The following is a 26,017-nucleotide window of genomic DNA, read 5'->3' on the forward strand; positions in this document are numbered from 1 at the left end:
TTCTGATTCAGCTGGTCTGGTTTCAATCCCCAAGTCTGCATTTTTAGCAGCTATCCTAGAAGCTGCTGGCGCATATGATCCTAGGCCACGGTTTTAGAAACATCACCCCAAATCCCTCTGATTGAAACTTTTCCGGGGTTACTAAGAACATTTAGGAGAGCTGAATGTGACAGCTGATGATCAACCAGAAATGATGACCTGGAAATGCAGGCTATTAGAATTAGCAGGTGATAGGGGTCATTTCTTGGGGGATGAGTCTCAAAATGTGAGAGTCCCCAGGGGAGCCATGATATCTGTGCAGGTAACACTTCAGTCAGGTGAGAATCAGCTTCTACTGGGGGAATTCTGTCATGTTCTGCATAATAGTTGTCGAAGACTGATTCCTGTTTGCTAATAATAAACTATTTTCAATATCAAGATTTTTGGGACACTTCTAACCCTCAGATATCTTTTTCTCCCAGGGGGAAGGGTAACAGGGCCTCACTCAGGAACAAGATACTTGGTCTGAGTCTGCTGTGTGCCACACACTGTACTGAGTCCTTGTGATATACTAAAACATAAAAGCTCTACCCTCCCAGGGATCTAAGGTGTCATCCAATCCAGTGAATTTCTACAAGACAGAGTAGAGAACAATGGGTGGTTCCTGATAAGAAGCTTGAAATATAAAGGGAAAGATTGGTAGCCAAGGAATTCATGGTAGCATAACACACATGGAAGCTTGACAACAGAGATGAGCATAAGGAGTACGGGCAGCGAGAAGATGTGTATTCTTGGGAATTCAGGACTCCTAATACATGCAGTGCCACTATGGCCAAGAGGGGACTGTGAACTTCAGGAAGAGTGCAGGCCTCTGCAGAAGCCATGAGACAAGGAGGCACATCCAAAGAAAATCAAGCCCACTGATCTGACTTCAGGGCCCCGGCAGAGGGGGCACAGGAGCTGGCACTGACGGTTATGTAAAGGGGAAATCGTAGATGACTTTGGTCTCACTATAGAATAGGTAAAATCCACAAGAGATTGGAAACAGGGAGACAAGTGAAAGGCCCCTGGAGCCACTAGGCAACAGGGAGATGGCAAAGACCTGGGCAACAGAAGGGAGTAGAGGGAACAGTAGGAAGGAATTAATAAGTGGCAGGAAAATCTCATAGGATTTAGGTACTCCATGGCAAGTGTGAGGAGTCAAATATGTTGGGGATATAGCTCAGTTGGAAGAGTGCTTGCCTAACATGCACAAGGCCCTGGGTTCAATCCCCTAATCCTCAGCACCACCAAAAAAAAAAAAAAAAAAAAGTCACATATGAGTTCCTAGGAAGATTGTGATGCAAAAGGGACACAGGACTGGTTTGGAGGAAGTTGAGGACTCCAACATACAAACAGCACACTAAGTTGTCTGCTGAGTACTCTTTGTAGAAATGTCGAAGGGCCATAAGCGGCTCATGTGTAACACTTGAGCAATAGTATGAGATGAGAAATCTGGGCCTGCTGATCCCTGATGCCCTAAAGTCACCTGAGGTAATCAAGAGAAGCAATGCGGGGAGAAAAAAACCAAGCAGCTGGTCCTCTGGAAGTGACTTAGCAGGAACCGATGCAGAAACCTAGACGTGCAGCCAAGAGATCGAGGCTTAGTAATTTTCGGGCCTTGAGTGCAGCATTCAACATCTCAGAGTCTCATTTTGCTCAAATATCAAATAAGAGGCCCAAACTAGAAGACCTCAAAAGTCCCTTTGAAGTTCAAGTCTGGTAATGTTCTGCAGGGTCTTTAGGATAAAGGAAAAGGGTCTGAGGAAGGAGAGCGAGGAGGAGCAGCCAGAGGGCTGAGAGCCAGAGAACTCAGGCCTCAGAAGACAGAGGCAAGAACGGTAACTTGAGGAGTCTTAGGGCCAAGGAAAGGACCAGAAGAGGAGTCAGTCCAGCCTGCCACACGCACGCAGAGGCAAGGTCCTGCAGAGAGGAGAGTGTGGAAAACACAAGCGGGAGGCAGAGCCGAGGGCAGAGGGGCAAGGCTGGGCACAGGTTCTGCTCGAGTTGAAGCTGGACAGCAGCCATGGACTGCCTGGCCTGGTGCAGGCTTCTGACTCGGGCTCCAGTTTCTTGACTTAGCCTGACCTGACTTTGTGGCCATCTCAGGCTAATCAGAATCTCATCTTGGCTCAAGCAGGGGCAGGACAGTCCCTGTGACTGTGGGCTTTTTGAATTTCCAGAACTGACTTCTTGATCTCCTCTTCAAGCCTTGGTGTCTGAGTGGTCTGTCCTCGTTTTTTTTTTTTGTTTTTTTTTTTTTTTTTGGGGGGGGGGGTCTCATTCCTTGCTCCTGGTGAGGAACACATGTATGTGTATCACACTGAAGATGTGAAAAGCAAGAGAGTGAGACCTGGTTTTATTGATCTTCTCTGACGTTATTAGTTGTTTCAGCTAGGGAAATTTTCCTTAATCTTAGTCATGTTTTATTAGATTTTTCTGCATATATAGATTTAAAAGTGTAAAACAGTCTCTACACAAAGAGCATTGTGGACAGCATGTTTCTGGCATAAAAACAAACACGAAGACCAACAGAACTGAATAGAGAGCCCAGAAATAAACCCACACATTTATGGCCAATTGGTTTTCCACAAAGGTGCCAAGAACACACAAGGGAGAGAGGACCAGCCTCTTCAATAAATGGTGCTAGGAAAACTGGATATTCACATGCAAAAGAATGAAATCAGAACTTAACTCATACCAAACACAGAAATCAACTCAAAATGGATAATAGTTTACACACTAGACCTGAAATATTAAATTAGTAGAAGAAGGGCCTTGTGACATTATTTCAGGCAATTTTTCTTTTTGGATATGACCCCCAAAGCCACAAAAGCAAAGACAGACAGGTGGGATAGCATCAAACCAAAAAGTCTTCTTCACAGCCTAAGAAACAATCAACAGGGATAAGCTATGCATCCAGAGAAAATATCTGAAAATCATGTACCTGGTTTGAGTTAATGTCCAAAACATTATTGTAAGGAGTACAATCAGCTCAAGAGCAAGAAAAAAAAAATAACACAATCTAAAAATTTACAAAGGACCTTACAAGACATACAAATGGCTGACAGGTATATAAAAAATGCTCCATGTTACTAATTGCCAGGGAAATGCAAATTAAAACCATAAGGAGATATCCACTCATCCCTGTCAGTGATGAGATACTCCCTCATCACTATCCAGTCATAAACTGGTGCTGGTAATGATATGGGGGAAAAAAGAACCTTTGTACCCTATTGGTGGTAGTGTAAATTAGTACAGTCATCATGGAAAACAAGATGGAAGTTTCTCAAGAATTAAAGATGGAACTAACAGCAATCCCACTATTGGGTATGTGTCAAAAGAAAATTAAATCAGTATGTCAAAGAGACCTCTGCACTCCTGTGTTCCTCACAGCATCATTCATAATAGTCAAGATATAGAAATAAACTAAACCTCCACAGATGGATGAATGGATAAAGAAAACATGGTACATATAAACAATGGAATACCATTCTGCCCTAAAAACGAAAACCCTACATCTGCAACTACATGGATGGACCTGGAAAACATTCCATAAACTGAAATATGCCAGGAACAGAAAGACAAACACCATGTGATTTTATTTATATGTGGAATCTAAAAAGGGAGACAGACAGAGTGCACTGGGGGGAGCCAGGGGCTGCAGGGGAGGAGATCTTGGCCAAAAGTACAAAATTTCCATTAGACAGAATGAACGCAATGGAGACCTGTTGCATAGCATGACAATTGGGGTTAATAATAATGTACTGTACACCAGAAAATTGCTGAAAGTAAGAATCTTAAGTAAGTATTCTCACAACAGAATGTCATGGAAATGAAGTGATGAATATGTTAATTAGCTTGACTTAACGGGTTCATAATGCACACATATATCAAAGCAACACATTGCACACCACGAGCACATAGAATTTTAACTGTCAACTGCACATTTAAAAAGACAGTTGTGGATTCAATTAGATATTGTCTGAAAATAAAGAATTCATATACATCATCATCAGGGCTGTCATCCCCAACACCTGTTCTTTTCTCAGGATATCCTTCTTGACCTAGAAATTACTTCCTTTGCCCACAGTAGTTACTGTGTTTTCAGGTCTTGGTGCCAACACATTGCTTTGTCTTTTTTTTTTTTTTTTTTGACTGTTTTAAAAGTATTCCTTTACCCTTTTTTCTTACCTCCATATCTAGGCATATATCTATAGGCATCATTTTAGGCTATATATTTCTAAATTCTAGTCTCCTATCTTCTAAAGAGAATCCAAGAATGCTTATTGAAAAGTTAAAAAAAATTAAAAAGACTAGAGAAAAAAGGGGAAATAGTATACAGAAAAACTGGCTACTGTGACTATTATTTTTAGGTTCGAGTTTCCCAGCACCCAGTGCAAAAATACAAAGATGGTTTAATTAAATTACCAGATAATTGCTTCTATTATTCCAGAAGAGGTTCACTTTTTGCTGGTATTAAATAATATATAATATGTAACACATGATATTACAAGGAAGATACAGTAAATAAACCCGTGAACAAAGTTTTCAGGAGTTGGAAAGAAGATGCAGAAATATTCTTTATGTGTTCACAAATGCAGACTGCAGCAGTTTCATGCCATTTCAAAGTTGTGGCTTCTTATTGCCTCATATTCAGGTTCTTCTCTGCCAGACACAACCCATTTTGCTGAAAACTCTCGGTTCCTCAAGCATACTCCCGCCTCAATTCTAACCAGAATATGATCCCCCATAATTTTATCAAAAAACTGTTTTTTTATATGGGTTCACACCTTGTTGTCTGGGCTGATCTTGAAATCCTGGGCTCAAGAGATCCTCCTGTCTCAGCATCCCAAGTAGCTGAAATGACAGGTGCAGGTTTCTATGCCCAGTTTCGATGTTGTTTTTTAAAAAGCAACAAAACCCATTTATCATTATTAAGAGTTTTCCTTCTCAGGTGATTGAAGAAATACTGATTTTTGAGTTGTATGAAGATTTCCTTCCCACCTGTGCTTTACACCAGAACTCATGCAGCAGTCTAACCCAAAGCTCACATGGTGTTTTAATCTTATTTTTCATACTCCTCCCTAAATTGTAGTTTTGTTGAGTGTATTTGGCCAAATAATTAAATTGTTAAATAATTCCATTTTTTATTCTGTTTATGCTCATTAATGAAACAAAAAGTAATATACATATACATGTCTTCGATAAACAGATGAATACATACATATCCAGAATCCAAAATGTGTCATTTGTTCTTTACAGATCGAAGGAATGTGAAAGCTTACATTTCACCATAAAATCCAGCAATCTGAAAATGCATGTCATTAAACATGATAGGTTTAATCTGGCACCAAAGATACATGATCACTACTTCTCCATCAATCCATCACCCAGCATTACCCTGAAAGCATAAGACTAACTTGGATCTTCTAGCCAGTATCTGTGTCTTACTGTTACAAATTGACAATGTCTCATACAATGCTAGGAGCAGAGAAACTGCTGAATAAAGATATGCTTAACTGATAAGAAATTCAAAGCAAACATATTTCTATACTGCTAGACCATTTTAAGTGAATTGATTTTTATGCAGTTAAATCAGTCAGTGTTTTGGAATGAGTCGTAGATTTAAAAATAGGGAGGTAGATTTATATTTCAAGTCAAGATTCAGAAGTCTATTATTATCCCAGGTTTGTAGATAGTAAATGTTAGAATGTACATATGTGTTAGTCAGCTTTCTGTCACTATGACAAACACCTGAGATAAATCAACTTACAAAGAGAAAAGGTATGTTTTGGCTCACAGTTTTGTATGGTTCAGCCCATGATTGATGTTCATCTGTTGCTTCGGGCCTGGAATGAGGCAGAACATCATGGTAGAAGCACAAGGTAGAGGAAAATCATCATCTCATGACCAGAGAGCAAAGAAAGAAAGGAAGAGACTTTGTTCCTACAATCCCTTTTGAAGTCACTACCCCAATGACCTAAAGACCTCCCACTAGGCCCCACCTCCTAATGTTTCCACCACTCCCAAGAGCACCATGCTGGGGATCAAGCCTTTAAAACACAGGCTTTTGGCAACACTCCAGATCCATCTGGAAGTTCAGGAAAGTAGCTGAGGACTACACATCAGATTGCTAACCCTGGTTGGGGCCTCGAGTGATGGACTTTTTACTTTTGATACTATACACTTACATAATGTTTGGATTTTTTTAGAAGATACATTAACTTTTATAATGTGATAAGCAGCAAAAATGCTACATTTACATATTTTATATATCAATGTGCAGATGGGTCATTTCAGGGAAAGACTATGCTTTAACTTGAGAGCAACCAATGACAAATGCAATATGGCATCTTCCCTCAAGAACTTCCCAGCTTCAGAGCTGAAATAATTTATTCATGTACACACACACAAAACAAGAATGGATGCAATCACTGATAAGGCTGAGATTCTGATAAAATCCTGGAAGATGAATCCTTAGGGAGAAATGTCATTTCGAGCAGTCCTTGGAAAACTGCTAAACTGTGGCTCCCTGAAGGTGTGGCGGAAAGGGCATCCCCAGCAGCACAACAACAGGGCAGAAGGTACGGCAAGTTCGGCAAGTACGGAGAATTACGTGAAGGGCGACCTTGAGATTCATCGTGAACTTAAAATGTAAATCAAGCCAGGGAACAGGTTGAAGCTGATGCAAGCCATTTAGTTGTTATTCAATAGATACTGGAAGGGGATATCAAAGAAGGCATTTGAGAATAGGACAAAATAGTCAGATTTTGACTTCAATGAGAGCCAGGCAAGAGTATACTCAGAGAGATCACCTGGGAAGCTGCAAGAGGCAGAGGAAGATATAAAGGTCTAACTTGAGACCTTCCTTCATAATGTGCTCTAAGCACACAGGAAGCATCTGCATGCCCTGGAAGCTTTTTAGAAATGCTGATTCTCAGGCTCCACCCAGACCTCATGAATCAGAGTCTGCATCTTACTAGGGTTCTTATGTATTTGAATGCACACTGATGTCGGAGAAGCGATGCATTAAGGCATTGATAGCATGAAAGAAAAATAACCAAGAGGTCGAGATATTATTTGGTTAAGTATTAGAATCTGGTGTCTGGAGAAATGTGGGAGGCCAAGGAAGGAAGTAAATCAAATTTACTCAGAAAATGTAGGAAGGTCCTGCTATTCATAGAAATGGGAACCCCAGGAGAGGAGCAGGATGAGGAAAGAGCAAGGGAAGCTACTCTCTCCAGTGAGCAGAAAGCAGTGTTCCTCCTGAAGCCAAGTGGAACCTAAAGAAGAGGAAATGTGTGTGAGTCACACCGCAAGAGAGTTTGAAACCATGAAAATGGATAACATTATAAAAGGCAAGGCAGGGAAAGGGCATGGAGGTCAACCAAGAAGGAAGCACTGGCCAGCACCACACCTGACAGGAGATGGTAATGGGAAGCTGGGGAGGAGAAACAAGGAGAGTGGAGAGCCTGGAGGTAGAATGTTCTGGAAATGAAGGGAGTGCAGAGATGTTCCCTGGGAGATTAGAGGAGCAGCCAAAGAAGGGCTACTGGTTCTAGGACTCAAGTGACAAGTGACTTTCAAGAGTAGTTGCTGGGAGCCCCCTCTGGAAGCCAGAAGTCAAGGGCTTAGCAGCGGAGAACAGTGGGATTAAGGAGACAGCAATGTTCTTCTCTGAATGTAACCAAAAATGTGAAGAATGAATGTGAAAATCTGGAAGCACACATACAACCCAGCTGAGTCAACTTTACACTATCCAAATGTAAAGGTTTTCTTGTGGACTAAAGTTGAGAAGTTTTCTCATCCTGATTCCCAGAATCATAAGAAAGGCAAAGGAGTAGAGAGAGTAAGAATTAGATTTTTGGCTCAGTACAGCGAAGATCTGCTCTTCACTGCTCTCCAAAAATGGAATGAGCTGCCGGGCGAAAAGTATTAACTCCTCAAAACATACAGACCATGCATTTTGAAGGACACTAATAAACTTGCACAGTATAAGTTGTTCATCAATGACATCTGCAAGTGTCTGAATGGAGGTGTCACAAAGGATATGCCCACCTCCCAAAGCCGAGAGTTCATGGCTGCCTTAGGTGGAAATGGATATGATCAAAGTGAGTTCTTTGGGAAAAAAATTATGTCCTGGATTTTCTGGGTGGGACTTAGAGTACACACACACACACACACACACACACACACACACACACACACGTCTTACAACGAGGAGGCAGTGTGACCACACAGGCAGAAAGAAGAGGAAGGTGGTCACAAAGAAGGAATGCTGACATCTACTCAGGAGGCTGAAGAAGGAGGATCCCAAGTCCAAGGTCTGCCTGGGCAACAGACAAGACCCTGCCTCAAAAATAAGGAAATGCAGAGGGCCACCAAAAGCTGATAGAAGCAATGCAGAGGGGTTTTTCCTCCTCCTCCCTCCCCTGCAAGAGTCTTGGAAGGATGAGATCCACTGGCACCACCTGGATCTCAGACCTCTGGCTCTAGAATTAGAATGAATTCCTGGGTTTTTTTTTTTTTTTTTTTTTGGGTGGGGAGGATACCAGGGATTGAACGCAGGGGCTCTTGACCATTGAGCTACATCCCCAGCCCTATTTTGTTTTTATTTAGATACAGGGTCTCATCCAGTTGTTTAGCGCCTCACTTTTTCTGAGGCCGGCTTTGAACCCAAGATCCTCCTGCCTCAGCCTCAGCCTCCCAAACTGCTAGGATTACAGGCATGCACCATCATGCCTGGCTAAATTCCTGTTGTTTTAAGCCCTAGAGTATTATAGGGTATTTATCATCCCCTTTCAACCCTGAGATGTGTTGAGCTGTTCTCATCTCACACTGATCGTACGCTCTTGGAAGGCAGAGCCCTGGACTTCCTTTTCCTATGCATCCAAACAGCATCCACAGTGTCTGGCACACAGAAGCGGTGGCAAGAAAGCCTTGTGACAAAGATATCCAGGCAGGGCGTCTACATGATGAGTGCAGAGGGGTCAGATGGATGGACTTATATATTCTACTCTAAGAAGTATTCATTCAAGTGTACCAATGATGTAGTTATGATGTAGCGCAGTGGTTGAGAGCCCCTGAGTTCAATCCCTGATACCCCAAAAAACATACCATATTGTCCCATAAAAGTTAACTTTGGAGAAAATCAACATAAATATTACCTTGAGTGTCACATTTAATTTTAAAGAGAGGAGGCACCATCAGCCTTCAGAGGAGATGAAGTTGGCTCCTAGATGCCAACTCAGGTGGCTCATCCGTTTCTATGGGTCGAATGAATCAAGCGATTGAAACTGACTCATTTCATAGAAAGCAAAAAGGTGGCTGCACTAGGGAAGGCTGGAAAAGGGTGGTGGGTCCTTGCAAGATGGGTGGACTTGGGGATAGGGTGAGAAGAGCTAGGGTTCCATGCAAGGAAGCACCACAGCCATGCCAATTTCCCACTGGCTCTCTTCACAGAAGACCCCATGTATGGCCTGCTTTAGGGCACATGTGGAAATCAACACTACCATTGACATGAATCAAAGAACGTAATGACATTTGAAATTTACATGAATTCTGAATCTGTGAGTTACCACTGGACGAGGTTCTCCTAGCAGTCAGTGCTGGCTCAATGGAACTTCAAATGACCCATGTAAGCAGTAACCAGTTTTCTCTCTAGTCTGGATTCCATGAGTAATTTCAGTGGGAGGGATATACTGCAGAGTGACAAGTGACAAGTGACAAGTGAATGGGTTCCAGGGCCGAAGCTTCATGTGATAAATGAGGCTCAGCAGAAGAGCGTTAGGACATCTCACCAGCAGAAATGCAGGGTCCCAGATGTAAAGTCTTAGGAGCCGCTCCTTCTGGAGACCCTCCCTGAAACACGATGAATGTGTTTAACTTGTGTTCAACTCACCTGAATTTTACCAAAACAGCAGAAGTTGGAGGACATCCAGATGGGCCAGGATGCCTATGCTAGCGCCACTTCCTGTGGCATATTGGTGACTGAAGGTAAAATATGTCATGGCTCAGCTGTGTGCCAGACTTCAAGGGAACAGCGGGCACAGGAAATAGACTAGGGCTGGGCTAAAACAAATGACCTAACGAAGGAGGGATTAATTCACTAGTGGATAGTCAGCAACTCATGTTACAGTGGCCAGGAGGGGTGTGGAGGACGGAGATTTGATCCTGCCAACAAGGACAGACAAGGAGATTTTATTTGTCAAGTGGAACTTGGCAGGACACATCTCCAGGCTGAAACGATACACAGTGTGGCAGTGCCTTAGGTCCCGAGGTTTGTCCACACTGGGTTGAAGCAGACACTGAGAATAAGAGAATGGAGTTTTGCTCCTGGAGAGTTCTTGGCAAGAGCAAGGCTGACTGTCAAGGTCACTGCTAAAGTTTTTCTAGGCAAAACATTAAGTCCAGGACTGAAAATGTGAATTGAAAACATAAGATAAGCCTAGTCCTATGAAGTGGCAAATATGAAAAGAAGACCAGGAAATTATTAGAACTCACTAGGGTTAGGCAGGCAAACCCAACTCAGGCTGGCTGGGCCTCCGATCCCATGCAGAGTGAGGTGGGAAGGCAAGGTTCAGAGCCCACACTGCATCTGCCACCTTCTGTTTGTCTAACTCCTTTTTTTCCACCACTGGTTTTCTTAGTGTTCATATTCATGTTGGCTTCAGAGGAGCAAGTGCAATTGGTGAGGAGATGGCAGTGGCCCAGAATATTCCCTGTGTGGCCTCCTGTCATCATCAACAGGCCCAGGCCCAGGCTGCAGCTGAAGCCCCAGCAGAGGAGGGAGAGGAAGGTGCAAGCCAGACAGAGCTCAGGCTTCTGGAGGGTAGGGGCAGGAAGTTCCAACAGGTGGAAGAACACAAATCTCCAGCCCAAGGGACAGCCTGCCAGCAGCTAAAGAATCGACACGCTGCCAAGACTTTTGGACAGAAAGGAACATCCAGCTTCCAAGCCCCGAGCCAGAGGGCACCTCCATGTTGGGGCTCCGTGCTCCCACTGAGCAGTACTGAGAGGGTCTGAGTCCTAGTCAACCACTGAGTTTCTGAGTCTGTTCAAAACGCACTTGCATATGCATTTGATTCTCAAAACCACCACAAGGTGTGGAAAAGGCAACCACCACCATCTTCACGTTCACACTGCAGAAAGAAATGCTGGAGGCAATCTTTATATAAGGCATGTCATGGTTCAACATTTCCAACAGATTCACTGCAACCAAACTATGTTTATTTTTGGTTTAAAGATGAATGTAACAGTCGAACAGAGCCCTCCAGGGTGGAGTTCCCCGAGGAAGGGGACACCTTTGCACCTCCCAGCCTCTCTAGGGGGCCTGGTGGAGGTAGTTGCACACTGACAACAGATTTGTGATAAGGAATCAACTTTGCATTTGATCTGAGCAATGAAAGACAAAGTAGAGTACACCAGAAACTAACTTCCCACTTGACAAGCTTTGTCTTGTGTCAAATTCCTTAGATGATCTCCTTATAAAATCAAAACTTTCCTCTGAGGTTGAAATTCTATCGCAAAGTTCCATAAAGCTAAGAATTAGGACCAAAAAAAGTTCTTTTCACCAGACCAAAAGAACTTTAAAGATGACAAGTTCCGTGGATCATGTCACAGATACCATATCTAGGAAAACATTGCACACCTTGTTTCAAGTCAACAATTAAGTATCAGGCTACTTAACTATGCTGATTTATATTTAAAATAAACCTGGGAGAGGAATTTGATTATTTTTTATTGGAGCCATATATACCTTATTAAATATCTTCTGTAAGGAAAGTATAATTTAAATTCACAGAGCACTATACAAAAGAAAACATTTCCAATTACTCACCCATCCTTTAAAAACCACGCTTGGAGGATAATGCTATTAGTCATAATATATGATGATATAAAATCAGGCTACATAAGTGAGGGATAGATGCAGCTCTACACACTCCGCATACCCAGCGGAGTCCCCTCTTCCTATGATTCACAATTCATTCATAGCTTATCTGAAGTGCCACTACTCCACAGCTGCTTTCCACATAAACTTCCTGCACTGCAAACAAGACACGGCCTCTTAATAGTTACACTGAAGATGTCCAGGCCATTTAGGAATGAGCAAGTAAATCCACCAATGTCAACGACATTATTTGGAAAGAACACCATGTTGGATCAAGAAATGACAAGATATTTTAGGTAAAAATGTGAAAAAATTAATTACATTGTAATTTACAAATGCAGAATGCAATTTACTTTTAATCATATCCTTTAACTTTCTTCCTATTCGATTTATTAGAATGGATCCAAGAAATTCGAGTTCTGCCAATTTCACATTTTTTCCCCGTAGGCTCACTGTCAACAGGTTACCTGCAATTAAAAGCTAAAATATGATTAAAAGAAATTCCATTTTTGCTCACTCTAGCTTGAAATAATAAAAAAAGTTTTCTGTAAGAAAATAACCATTGTTTTTTCTATGAAATAAATAGGAAGGTCACACTCTAAACAGTGTTTATGCAGCCTTAAATAATCTTAAGAAATAAAGCAATATTTTAGTATTATCCCTCCCCAAGAAGAAAAAGAGGGTAATGAATATTTATAGATTTCTCTATACTTTAAAGCAAAGTTCTCTAAATAAATTTTAATATGGGCTTAATACAAAACCCTTCTTAGTATAGCACTTGTTCTTTCTCTAAATCTTGACCAATTCCACATGTCCCTTTTCCCATACTACAATTTTGCCTCATTGAAATTTTCCATGCCAGAGGTTTTTTAAGTCTACTTTACATCTCAGATTCCCTTCCAACTATCAAGCCCATTTGAATTATTATCCAGCATTACTGAAAAGAAACAACAGAATTTCATCATCACCATTTTCAAGTTATGTTCAATCTCACAGGTTCCCAGCCTACAGAAACCGTCTAAATCAGACCTACAACATAATTATTTTTCAATTAGTAATTTAACTTAAAGTTATATTTCCATATGGAAACCCCTTCAAAAATAGTATGCCCTGTAGCTCAGCAATCACTAATTATATATTCAGTTAATTGAGACAAACATGTAAAGAAAAATCTAAGGAAAGGCTATTTAGTATTGGAAGCATAGGATGGGAACCACATGTACTGGAACACGTTCAAGGGGGAGGCATGTTCCACGTCCATGTGCTCCTGGCAATACCAGCTTCATAACAAGGGGGTGCACCCAATACTCGTCTATCCACGGTATTTGAAACCGAAAGAATTCTTTTTTTTTTTTAATATGTGGCCACCACAGTCCTGTCCACATGTATGTATCTGTTCTAGATTCCTCATTTCCCCTTCTGAAATGTACATTCTCATGCATGATCTTTCTCTTAAACAAATACACAGGCAATGTTTCAAACACAGGAAATAGTGATGAATGGTTCATGCAATATAATGATCTCATATAATTATTTGGACTACATAATTATTAAACTTTTTTTTTTTCAAATAGTAACCCAGAAGAAAGGCTAAAACGGGGCGGGGCATAGATTATTTGTCTGGTTGGAACTCAGAAGCCAAAAGAAAAAGGAAAGATCTGTGCAAAGCATACAGTGAAATAGCCAGTGTCCTTAACAACACAATTGCTCTGATGAATACATTTCTTTCTCAAGGAGAGCTGTGTTCACCCTGCAAACAGGATCCGCGGCATGGGGTAGGGGGCACCTATCCTCACAGATTTCGAATAGGTTCCTGTAAGACTTGTACGCAAATGAAGGTTTGCACGCTCGAAATCTGACCATATGGATGCAATACCCAAACCTCTGCTTTCTCTTCACTTCCAACCTGCGTGCAAGAAGAGTCGCACACACGCAAGAGCACGCATATCAGGATCACAATTCTAACATGCACTCAGCCAAGTAGACAAGCGAAATCTACTGCTATAGTCAGTTGTCCCCCTCACCGCCTCCGCCCTTTAAAAACAAGCAGAAATTAGCCCTGCTGTAAGGAGGCTGTGTGCCCGGGGAGGGTTCCAGAAAGGAGATCCGGTGCAATTCAGCCCCAGCCTCTGCGCGAGTATAGACTGCCTGGGTCGGTAAAAGAAGCGCACCCTGGCTACGTACCTTCGCTCGCGTTACTCTAAGTGCAACATTTGCCTCTTTGCTCCCTGAAACGTAATTCCAGCAAGGGGCTTCGCTACAAGGTTGGCGCGGGTGCTCTCCTAAAAACCAAAGGCAATCAAACGAGGGCCCCACCAGGCACTCGGCACACAAGCGTGAGCGCGCTCGTACACACACACACACACACACACACACACACACACACACACACACACACAGCCTAGCAGCTACCCCAGCCCAGACGCTTGGTGCCTCGGATTTGGCATCCAAGGGAGAGAAAATCGAAGCGAAAGAAAGCTGGGTGGGGCGACCCCAGCTCTCTTCTGGCCACTGCTCGCCTTATTCCCGTCCCATTACAGGCACTTGGGTGGGCGTCTCGGCATTTCCCACCCTCAGTCCCCGGAGCTCCAACTCCGCAGCAGACCGCGATCTCAAGGTTCAAGCCCCACCCCGAGTCCCCAAATCGACAGAACAACCCCTTTCGTCCCCTCCTCAGTTCCTTCTTTAAACTCCTCCAGCAAAAAAACATTTCTTACTAGCGCGAAAAACTTTTTCCTCCTTTAGCAACGAGATAAAGCAAGAAACCAGGTCATCGGCTACCAACACCCTCTTTGCTAAGCGCCGGGTGGCGAGCGCAGCCCTTACCTGGCAGCTGCGCTCCAGGTGGCCGTCCCACGCCGGTCCTCCGCGCCTGCCCAGAGCACTGGGTCGTCTGGTCCACGATCTCTTGGTCTTCTGCCGGTGGACGTTCAGGGAGCTGCTGTCCTTAGTCTCTCGTGTCCCTGGCCGGAGCCGCCCTTCGATTCATGACCGGTCTTCCCAGAAGCGCTGCTGCTGCCTTGGCGGACCAACGAAGAGCACGGGGATCCGGGATGGCACCGACTTGCCCCGCGGTGTGCGCTCCCGGGTCCGAGAGCACTCCGCCCGCGGGCAGCTGCGGCCGCTCATCACATGCCGCCACTGGGCAGCAGCAGCAGTACCTGCCCCAAAGGCAGCGCCCGGGACTGGGGAGAGCCGCCCCCGCGCCTTGAGTTCTCTTGCACGCTCTGGCCCTTTCTGTTCACGCCCTTTCCCCCGTCTGCCCTCTCACTTTTTTCCCCTTCTCCTTTCTATCTCCTTTATTTTGTATTGCCCTTTTCCAAAAGCAGACAGAAGACGCTCCTAGTGGGAGGAGGGTCTGTCCCTCCCCACGAACTCTTCCTTGCCTGGTGGTGGCGGTCGCGGCTACTGCTGGCCCTCTCCTCCTCCCCTTCCTCCTAGCGTTCCTCCTCCTCCTCCTCCTGCTCGCGTTCCTCCTCCTCCTCCTCCTCCTCGCGCTGCTAGCGCTGGTGTAATGCACAAGCTGCCTGGTTGAGACCCAAACCTGCCCAGCTTCTGAGCATGCCCAGTTGCCCTGCTGGCGCCTCCTCGCCCGCCTCCCGCGTGCCGGCTTGGCTGGGGTTTTCCGCCTGGCAGGGGGCGAGGAAAGCCGGCTGGGGGATCCCGGGGTCCTTTAGGGTGGGCTCGAGGTCAGTGAGCCTTAATCGAGGAGAGCCTCACGCCTCCAGGGTGCCTCACACGTTCCCAGATTGTGCCGCCAGTGCTTCAAGGACAGATGCTGTTGGTCAGTTAGTTTCCTGTTCCTTTTTAAATTGGTTTCCTTGGACTGCTTGGAAGGCTTGGAAGGAAGTCGATTCCTTGGGCTCAATTTATCGATGAATGAACCTCAGCTCGGTTAAAATATACAACTCCGCTGGAAACCCGTCTCTGGGGACGGTCTGATGCATCTACTTTTTGACGTTTAGTGAGAGTGTTTATGCGGAGGAATGTTAATAGAGGACATCTTGGCTTTTCCTCCTGTAGAAGTTTACACTTTAGGAAAAATTAGAGGAGAACCCATGAAAAACACAGGCGTGCACGTGTGTGTGCGCACACACAGACACACAATTCACTTTTTTTTTTTCTAACTAGGGGGGAAAAAAGTAATCTTGCTAGCCAGGCATTTAAAGCTCTCAACTCAAGAGGAGTGTGTGTGTGTGTGTGTGTGTGTGTGTGTGTGTGTGTGAGAGAGAGAGAGAGAGAGAGAGAGAGAGAGAGAGAGAGAGAAAGAGAGAGAGAGAGAATTAGAGAGAGACAGAGACAGAGAGAAAGAGAGACAGAGAGACTGAGACTTACCATATACTACCAGCTAGTTAAATAAGGAAAAAAAATCTAGAGATAACAAAGTTTCAAAGATGCCAATGAGATTGCTCCACAGCACTCTAGTTTTCCTTAAAAGCACTTAAGGAAAGATAATAGGAGAATCCCATAAGAAAGGACAAGCATAACTGTCTACTCTAGAAAGAGGAAGGAAGGAAGAGCAACTCATGAAATGAAACTTTTAGTAACGCTAAAGGCAACAAGATGATCCTAATTCTATTTAGAGTAAGAAGGTAAATAGGAAAAGATAGAGCACTCTTTTTTTTTTTTTTTTTTTTAAATAATGTTAAGAGATTAGAGAGGGCTGGGATGTGGCTCAAGCGGTAGCGTGCTTGCGTGGCATGCGGGCCCAGGTTGGATCCTCAGCACCACATACAAACAAAGATGTTGTGTCCGCTGAAAACTAAAAAATAAATATTAAAATTCTCTCTCTCTCTCTCTCTCTCTCTCTCTTAAAAAAAAAGAGATTAGAGAAATGGAAGTCTAAAAAATACTTTCTGATTTTATATTCTCCTCTAGGTAGAACGATTTTTAGGAGACCAGGGAATAAATAGTGCTTAGAGAGAATTGAGGTCCTAATTTCCTGGGGTGGGGGCAGGGAAACTAGTGAAAAAGTATGTGGCTACTTAAAATAATTCCCATATCCAGGTTCAGGTGAACTGCATGCAGAATACTAGACAGTATGTTGGTTCTAAGTTTGGTGTCCTATTTTTCAGCAGCTTTATCAAATTATTTTTCAGATGAAAATATAAATATACTTACTGATTTAAGAATGGACCTAAGTACCTAAGGCAGTGCTACTTTGTAAGATATCAGAAATCAGAAATTTACCTTTGGATGCTGAGCTAAAACAATGAAGATAAACCAGAGCTGGAATACATTTTGGGTTTGTTTAAAGAAATATACGGGATAATAATAGGATTTATTCAATTATTAAATGGCATTCTGATCATAGATAAGACAGATAGCTAATATAGCCCTTACTCTTCTACTGTAAAATCTCTATAAAACCTTGACAAAAACCATAAGAGTACATTTTTTAATAAAGGGCAATCAACATAAGGCTGCAGTTTTTGGTAATAGGAGGCACTTAGACTGGGCCAGTTCCATGGATCTTTCCTCCTACAGGACATTTTCTTTTCCAACAGAAATACTGGGAGGTTGACCCCAATCAGAGATCTGCAGTCTCACTAGACAGAGGACACATAGCTCAAGAGCTTGGAGCTCTAAAGGTAACTGAGATTTCAAGACAGACACAGTGACAGAGAGAAGAACACAGAGAGGAAGCCCCAGAAATTGGTGTGGCAGTTCCTTGTGTTCCTCGGTTGAACGAGGTTGCCTGTACCTGTGTTGAGCTCTGGAAGCTCAACAGAACCCAGTGGTTGAGAGGCTGAAATTAGAGTAGAGGTCACACAATTCTGGAGTTTGAGTCTAGCCAGAGTGGAAAGAACTTGATGAACACCTTGGACATTCAGTTGAGACCTCCCTGCACACACTCCCTTGGTGTGAGGATGATGCCCTAAGAGAAAGAATCCAAAATGGATGTGTTCTAACAAAGCTGAATCCAGGGCTTTGCTTGCTTAATGTGATCTACCCATGATTTAACCACCTGCTAGCACACAATTCAAAGTTCATGGGAGAAAGGGAACATAAGCTAGAGTCTATACAAATACAGCAGTCCAAACTTACCAGACATGGAAGAAAAGAGACGAGTAACCGATGACAAAGCAATAACCAAGAAAAACTAGTCAAAAATGATCTTAATTTCAGAATTAATAGACAAGGATATTTACATAAATGTGATAAAAAAGTTATCAAAACTACCCTGAAAGTGGCCAAAACTGACAGAAAAGATGGAACATCTCAGCATAATATAGGAATATAAAAAAGAAACTGGGGGGCTGGGGATGTGGCTCAAGCGGTAGCCTGCTCACCTGGCATGCATGGGGCACTGGGTTAGATCCTCAGCACCACATTAAAAAAAAATAAAATAAGGATGTTGTGTCCACCGAAAACTGAAAAATAAATATTAAAAAATTCTCTCTCTCTCTCTCTCTCTCTCTCTCTCTCTCTCTCTCTCTCTCTCTTAAAAAAAAAAGAAACTAGGGTGTAGCTTAGTGGTAGAACACTTACCTAGCATATACCAGATTTGGGGTTCAATCCCTAGCACTGGCGGAGACAGAGAATCAAATTTTATTGGCTGCTAAATCAAGATATAATTAGATGAGTTGAAAAGACACATTGGTACAGCAGAAGATAACAGTGGTAGTCTCAAATGAAACACAACATAAAATATACTAAAAGAGCTGAAAGAGGAGCAAGACAGGATCAGATGTAGTATTAGAAGAAGTAACGGTCAGGAGTGTTTCCTATCAGATGAAAAATATCAGCCAAGAAATTCAAGAAGCTCAATGAACCCTCCGCAGTGCATGACTAAGTTCACAAGAGGCAACTTGCTGAAAACCAAAGATAAAGAGAAAAATGTAAAAATGGCCAGAAGTAGTGGAGTCATGAACTTGGGGGAGCAATGTGAATGAGCCCTGACTTCAGCGGAGAAATCAGAGAAGGTAGAGGATAATAGGAAGACACAGAGTACAGAAGCATGCACACACAAGCAAACAAAAGTTCTTAAACTTGAATTCTATTCCCATTGAAAACAGTCTAAAAGTGAAGGAGGAAACAAACAATCGAAAATGGAGAGAATTCATTGACAGGGGACCATGAACTATAAGAGCCACTGAAGGCTGTTTTCCATGCAAAGGAAGATGATCTGGGATTGAACCACAGAAGTGTAAACAGGAGAGGACAGCTGCAGAAAAGTTACCTAAGGGAGAATACGTCAAAGAGTAACTATTTAAGACATAAAGGATGGGAATATCTTGTGGCACTTATACCATATGTTGAGGTCAAATATATAATGACAATATCCAAATGGTGGGAAAGGTAAGTATAAGATCCTGACCTTTGGTAATAGTCTAAGATACACTCTATTTAGGATGATTTCTTTCTAGTGGAATCAATGAAAAAAATGATATCAAAGATATAACAAAAAAGTATTAGAGAAAATACAATTGAACTATAAACTATGTTTGAGAAAAAAAGATAAGAAGGCAGAGATTCGTGAACAAATGAGCCACATAGAAAACAATCATGAGATGCTAAATTTAAGACCCAGCTGTATTATTAATTACATCAAATATAAGTGCCCATTTAAAAGACAAATGTTTTCATAATGTAAGAACAAGATCTTACTATTCCTTCAGAGGGAACACAGTTTAAATATAAAAATATAGAAAGATTGAGAACATATGAATGGAAAAGTTCTACCAGGCATACTAAACATATCAAGATACTGATTTTCCTCAAACTGTCCTATAGTTATAATGCATTTCTAGTCAAAATCCAAGATATATGAGTGATGATATGTGAGTAATCTGAATGGCAGTCATCAAGGAAACATACAGTCATGTGCCACATAAGGATGTTTTGATGACAGCCACATGTAAAACTGTGGTTCCCCCAAGATTTTATTGCCTGGTGATACTGCTGTCTTCTTAGTTTGCATGAGTACATTCTATTGTGTTTACACAATGGAAAAACCACCTAACAACGCCTTCTGTTGTTAAGCAACATGCTTAAACTGACTGTGGATCCCTAAATTTCATCAGATGGACCACTTAAAATGTATACAAATTACTGTTATATTATACTTCACATTTTAAAAACGATACATAGAGTATCTGCTAGACATAAAGCACTATCTCAGACAAATGGAGAATACAAACTCAAGCACCATCTAACTCCCACTCTCAAGGATGAAGATGTCTGACTTGTTTAAAGCTCATGTAACAAGAACTTGGGGTTCATTGGTAAAAAAAAACAAAAACATATGCAACGTTTTTCTGCTTAAGGGAAAACAAGTAGGAAATTTAGGATAATTATTTCTTAGCACTCTGCCTCAGCAGGACTGTCTTGATTCTAGTGATTGAGTCAATTCAACATATTTTAAAAGATGAGAACCAAACATAGAATAATTGAGATTCATATATTTTTGTGTGTGCTTTTTTATTTATCCACTTTTTTATTTATGTTTATTTTAATTGATTTGTTTTTCTGATATTGGGGATAAAGCTCAGGTGTGCTTTACCACTGAACTCATTCCCCATCCCTTTTTATTTTCTGACAGGATCTTGCTAAATTGCTGAGGCTGGCCTTGAATTTGGAATCCTTCTGCCTCAGCCTCTGGAGTTGCTGGGATTACAGGAGTGTACCACTACAACCAGCCTTAACTACTCATTTTAAAGCATGGATTTGACTTTGCTAAATGCTGGGTACTGAACAGTGCTCTAGGGAGACTGAGACATCAGTATGTACTTAGAGTGTGTAGCTCTTCTTGGGATAGTTGGAGATCATGAATGACTCTGGAACTTTGAAAGAAAGAGTAAACATATTATGTAATGCTATAGGAAGTTATGGGCACATAGGCATCAGCTGCTGATGAGGAAGACTTAGTCTAATGCTTATGAAGTGTCCATCTGATCTAAAGAAGAGTTGAGATTTTTATCTCTGGAGACATTTCAATATAGAACAATAATAATAACATTCAATTGTGAGTCCACGTTTCTGCCCAGCAAGAGGCTATACACTTTCTGTTTATTTTAACTAGTATCTTATCAGGAAATTCATATTATTACCCTTTTATGAATGGTAAAACTGGAAAAGCGATACAGCAAAATCCAAATGTAACTGGCAATTCCCATTTTCAGATGACAGGTTTTTTTGGGGAGGGGATGTTTACTGGGGATTGAACTCAGGGGCACTTGGCTGCTGAGCCATATCCCCAGCCCTATTTGCATTTCATTTAGAGATAAATAAAATTTAGAGTTACTTAGTGCTTCACTTTTGCTGAGGCTGGCTTTGAACTCATGATTCTCCTGCCTCAGCCTCCAGAGCTGCTGGGATTACAAGCATGTGCCACTGCACCTGGCTCAAATCACAATTGTTAAAGAACATTGCCAAAGGAAGTCTTGCGATACTGGAAGACACATACAACTTATAAGATGATTTCCAACTCAAAGATGTTGCGAATTTATCCTGTCTATACATCTATATGGGTGGACTTTGGTTTTGTGAAGTTTGTAGCTTAAACAATTGGATGAATTTTCTTTGGAGGAAAATATAATGCATTTATGAATTCTAAATTAAGTACAAGCCCTTAGGAGGGTCTTGATACAAGCAAGAGCCTCTGAAGGGGAAGTTTTTTCTTTTCCCAGTTAATCAATTCCTGCCTGTTGGTCTTAAATTACTTTGATAAGGATAGCTAATGACAGCTCCTCCATCAGAGTGTGGGAATGGAGACAGTTGCCCTTGCCCCAAGATGGTCAGGAGATATCAGAGAGACCAGTCAATAGAGTTGTGCATGAGCTAATAAAGTACAGTGGGAGAAAAAGGGGTGCAATTGGTGGTAAAAGTGAGAGTAATCAAGCAGGTTACCCTTGTCTCTTGAGTGTACTTTTGCCTGCCCATCTGTTATGTGTTGGTTGGGCAGAGAGTAGCTGGATCTCTTCTCGTGTCTCCCCAACTCTTGGTGCTCTGGGGTTCACTCAGACTTCAGCTGTCTTCCCATGCTCTGAGTTCTGCAAACCCAACAATGGCTGAGGCCTCCCCAACTACTTGGATTCAGATTCATCACTACCCAGAAAAGACTATCTTTCCATATCTGTTTCCAAATGTCCTATGTCACCTTGCAGACCACCCTCTCTCCAGTCCATCACACAGCTATACTGATTCCTTTGATTCTTCTCCCTCAACCTTCAAAAAACCTCCAGTTACCAAAGAATTCGTCCTCTAAAACTTTCTCAAAATTGTAAATGGATGTGGGTTAAATCTGAGAAAAATTATGTAAAATACTAAGACTGGGGAAAAATAGAGCAGAAAAATGACTAATTTGCCAGTAGAGGCAATATGATTTCTAGAAACCACTTATATTTATATTTATGTAAGTGTTCACATAGACACAATTTATATATAATGTTTTAGTACCTTGAACACTTTTATTTGTATTATATTTATCTCTGATGTCATTAACTCATTTTTAGTGGATAAAATAGGCTAAAATAAGCACAGATGACTTGTTCAATGTGGCAGAAGTGAAGAGACCTTGGAAGTTGGATTGATACTTAGTTTTCTGTCACCCTCAAAATCAAAAGGTGGAGATTTCTGCTTAGGAATATAAGTGACCCAGGGATGGGAAGAGCTGTTCTTAAATAATAATAAAATAAAACATATAAAAAACCTATTGTCTCTACTATGAATCCAATCAACTGTCCCTTATAATTGTTTTATAATATATATATTTAATTTTTAAAAGCATGTGTCTTATTTACTGTGGCTCATCTATAGTGTGATTTTTAATTTGAGGATTTCCCTATTGTTCTGCCAGATTTGAGTTTCCATGCTTGAGAACACATGTGACCAGGAACAAAAATCGGTTATGCCATTTGCCTAAGTAAGAAATACATAATTTAGAAATTGGATATACTTGTAAAATATCCCATAATGAATTAAAAATGCATGCATATGCACATTTATGTGATTCTTAGTCATCTGTTGAATTATTAAAGCCTATTGATAAGGCTTAATTACATTTCATCAAATACATTGGCTAATACATCCAGAGCTATTAACTATGTGCATTGTGCTAAAATGTCCTGTAGGCTTTGCTAGAAAACATTTTGGCTTACAAACTTCTATTACTGTTTCAGGCTATACCTATAGAGTTTCATATGGTTTTGAATCCTGAAGTTTTCTTTCCTTCTCCTTCCCTTCTTGGTGCCTAAAGACACTGTGGGGTTTTGAGTTATCTCTTTTCATTCATCCCTCTTGCCCATTTCCCTGCTTACTTCCCTTGTTTCCATGTTTTCCCTTCTTCTCTCCCTCTTTCCTTCTTCTCCAGAATTTCTAGATCTATCAATCTATAGTCCTCTCCCTCAACACTTCATAACCACTCACGACCATTTGTTAGCACTGTGTGTGACACCATAGATTTTGTTTTTCCAGTAAAGTGCCTCCTCAGGAGGTCATTTTGTGTATCTCACCATTGTTCTCTAATGCTAGGACATTTCTCTGAACAAGTGGTTTCTCTCTCCCAACTACTCTCTCCACTTCAAGACTTGATCCTCCCAAATGCAGATAGAATACCTTAAAGTCTTTTGTAATTGACATCTTGTCTTTATTCTCTTTGCCAGGGCAGGACTCTTTTAAGCACACTCCCTATGTGACCTCCAGGGCCTTCTGAGTTTCAGCCCTTCTTATGTATCCATATTTATCCTATTTCAACCCCCATCCCAAATTCCACTGTCCACCATTGCACTTTGCAAGTCTGCAAACTCTCACCAACTCTCTCCTCCCCTGGGATACTCTTCCTTCTCCCACACACCTAACTAACACCCTTGAGCTCTCAGGTTAAAGTCACTTTCTCAGGGAGGCTACAATCTAGGGTGGGTTTCCTATATACCCTGTACTCTTCCTTTTGAAAACAAAACCCCAAAAAACTTAATTAAAATTCTAATGCTGCCAGATGACCATGTGCCCTACTATGCCACGGATCTCCCTGCTTTTTGTATTGCCATCTCTCTAGTACATTGACTCTGTTCTTTGTTAAGATGGTCTTTTTTGGGAAAGAGGGGCTTATTTTTGTTATAAATGACAGTACAATCCATATTGACATAATTATACAAGCATCAATGTTTATAGCATTGCAATTCACAATAATTAAGCTTTGACTATTCTTAATTCCTTACATTTCCCCAAAATATATTTCCATATAAAAGTGACAATCAGTTGTCACTTTACACTAAAATTCCCTTGAGATTTTAATTAGAATAACATTCAATCTCTACATCAATATTGGAGGATAATGGACATCTTTATAATAATGGGTCTTGCAATCCATAAATATTGTATATCCAATTATTAACTAAAGTATTCTTTAGTTTATCAAAATGGCAGCGAGTTCACCCAGACATAAATAACTGTAGTCCAGCTTGAGTGTACTTGAAACTTGATTTCTTCCATTACAGAGAGTTGCACTATTTCTAGACGCCACTACTTCCAGGATTTTGTCTTACAGGACTCTAGATGGATGCCCGAGGTGGTTTTTTTTTAAGAGAGAGAGAGAGAGAGAGAGAGAGAGAGAGAGGGAGAGAGAGAGATTTTTTTAAAAATATTTATTGTTTAGTTCTCAGCGGACACAACATCTTGGTTTGTATGTGGTGCTGAGGATCGAACCCGGGCCACATACATGCCAGGCAAGCGCGCTACCTCTTGAGCAACATCCCCAGCCCCCCCCCCATGTGGTTCTGAGGGACCTCTGACTTGACGAGTCCTGAACTTCAATTGCTTCCCCACAAAACAGACTGCCCTGTGACCTCTTCTGCACAGCTCTTCAGCCATTAAGGCTCTGGAGACAAAGGTCTCCAAGGAAAAGTAGTACATCGGGCCAAGCTCACCCCAATGTCCCTTTCCCTTCCTTGTGTGTGGTCCCTTAATATAAAGTTGCACTTGCAGAAGTTCACACCTTTAGTTTTCAAACAATCTATAGTTTTTAGCCATTCTCCCCTGAGAAGTTGATTTGATTCTGTTATAAAAGTTGATAATGGAAGGTTATATTTCAAGGCCATGAATTCAACAGATCCAAAACCACTCAAAATCGTTACAATTGCTTAGGAAAGGCTGAAAACATGGTTGTAACAATACCTGTCACTGACAATGGTGATGTTTTACCTGATTCTTTCCTTTGTTTCCTGTCCTCTCTGTCCTCTTGCTGTATGTGTGTTTTCAGGATAAAATAATACACATAAAAGCTTTTGTGATGTATATATACATTATATATATGGAATATATATCTATATCTATATCTATCTATCCCATAAAAATATTTTAGAAGTATTGTAACCCCTGTGAACAGAAAAACACATTTCATCCAGCTTTCTGCTTCACCATCATAAATTTATGGTTTTCCTCTTAGTCTGTGGTGGCTGCTGGATTCTTGTAATAAGTTCTGTGTCCAAAACAAAACACACACACAAAAAAAAAAAAAAACAAAAAGAAGGAAAGAAGGAAGGAAGGAAGGAAAGAAGGAAGGGAGGGAGGAGAGAGAAAGTAAAGGGGCTTTTCTATAAACTGGGATGTTCACTAAAAGGTCAAAAGATACAATCAGGAACTGCCCCTTACATTTCACTCACAGTTCCTTTTGCAGTGGAAGCTGTGAAGGATGGTCTCTTGCTTATTATATAAGCAGAGTCTGTAAATAAGAAAGACAGGGAAAATGGATGTCAGGTAAAAACACTAACCATCTCTTCTCCAATTTCTCTTTGCTATTAGAATTAATGCTAATTAATTAATGCACTTTGAAGCATTCCATACTTCTAATTACAACATATTCTTGGAAACAAATAATTTTACGCCCTCCTTTGTGATTCTATTTCATCTGCATCCCTGCCCCACCAAACTGTGTATGAGGTAGATTAACCTGTCTCACATCACTGTACACACACATTTTATTGTCTTACCCAAGTCAGGTCTAAGATTAAATTTAGCCGAGGAGTCTCTGAGAATAGCAAATTCCAATGGTTGTTTTCCTCTTATTAAAGTAGAAGTGCCCTAAAGGTGCAAAATAAATTTTACTCATTTACAAACTTTGTCAAAACCTTTTAATGAAATGTGGAAGCAATAGAAGTAGTCGTA

The 26,017-nt window shown here is 41.4% G+C and overlaps 1 protein-coding gene across 1 annotated transcript in view; it reads right to left on the reverse strand.

Moving 5' to 3' along the window:
* The window catches only part of CHRM3 (cholinergic receptor muscarinic 3), a 415,689-nt gene extending 400,387 nt beyond the window's left edge, over positions 1-15,302 (reverse strand). The window contains exon 1 of the mRNA XM_081299117.1: positions 14,738-15,302. The gene's annotated coding sequence lies outside the window, so the exon portion shown is untranslated. The remainder of the gene's footprint in view (positions 1-14,737) is intronic.
* Positions 15,303-26,017: the final 10,715 nt, after the last annotated feature.

Source organism: Spermophilus citellus (assembly GCF_964194105.1).
Source record: "Spermophilus citellus genome assembly, chromosome: 6".
Classification (NCBI taxonomy): Eukaryota; Metazoa; Chordata; class Mammalia; order Rodentia; family Sciuridae; genus Spermophilus; species Spermophilus citellus.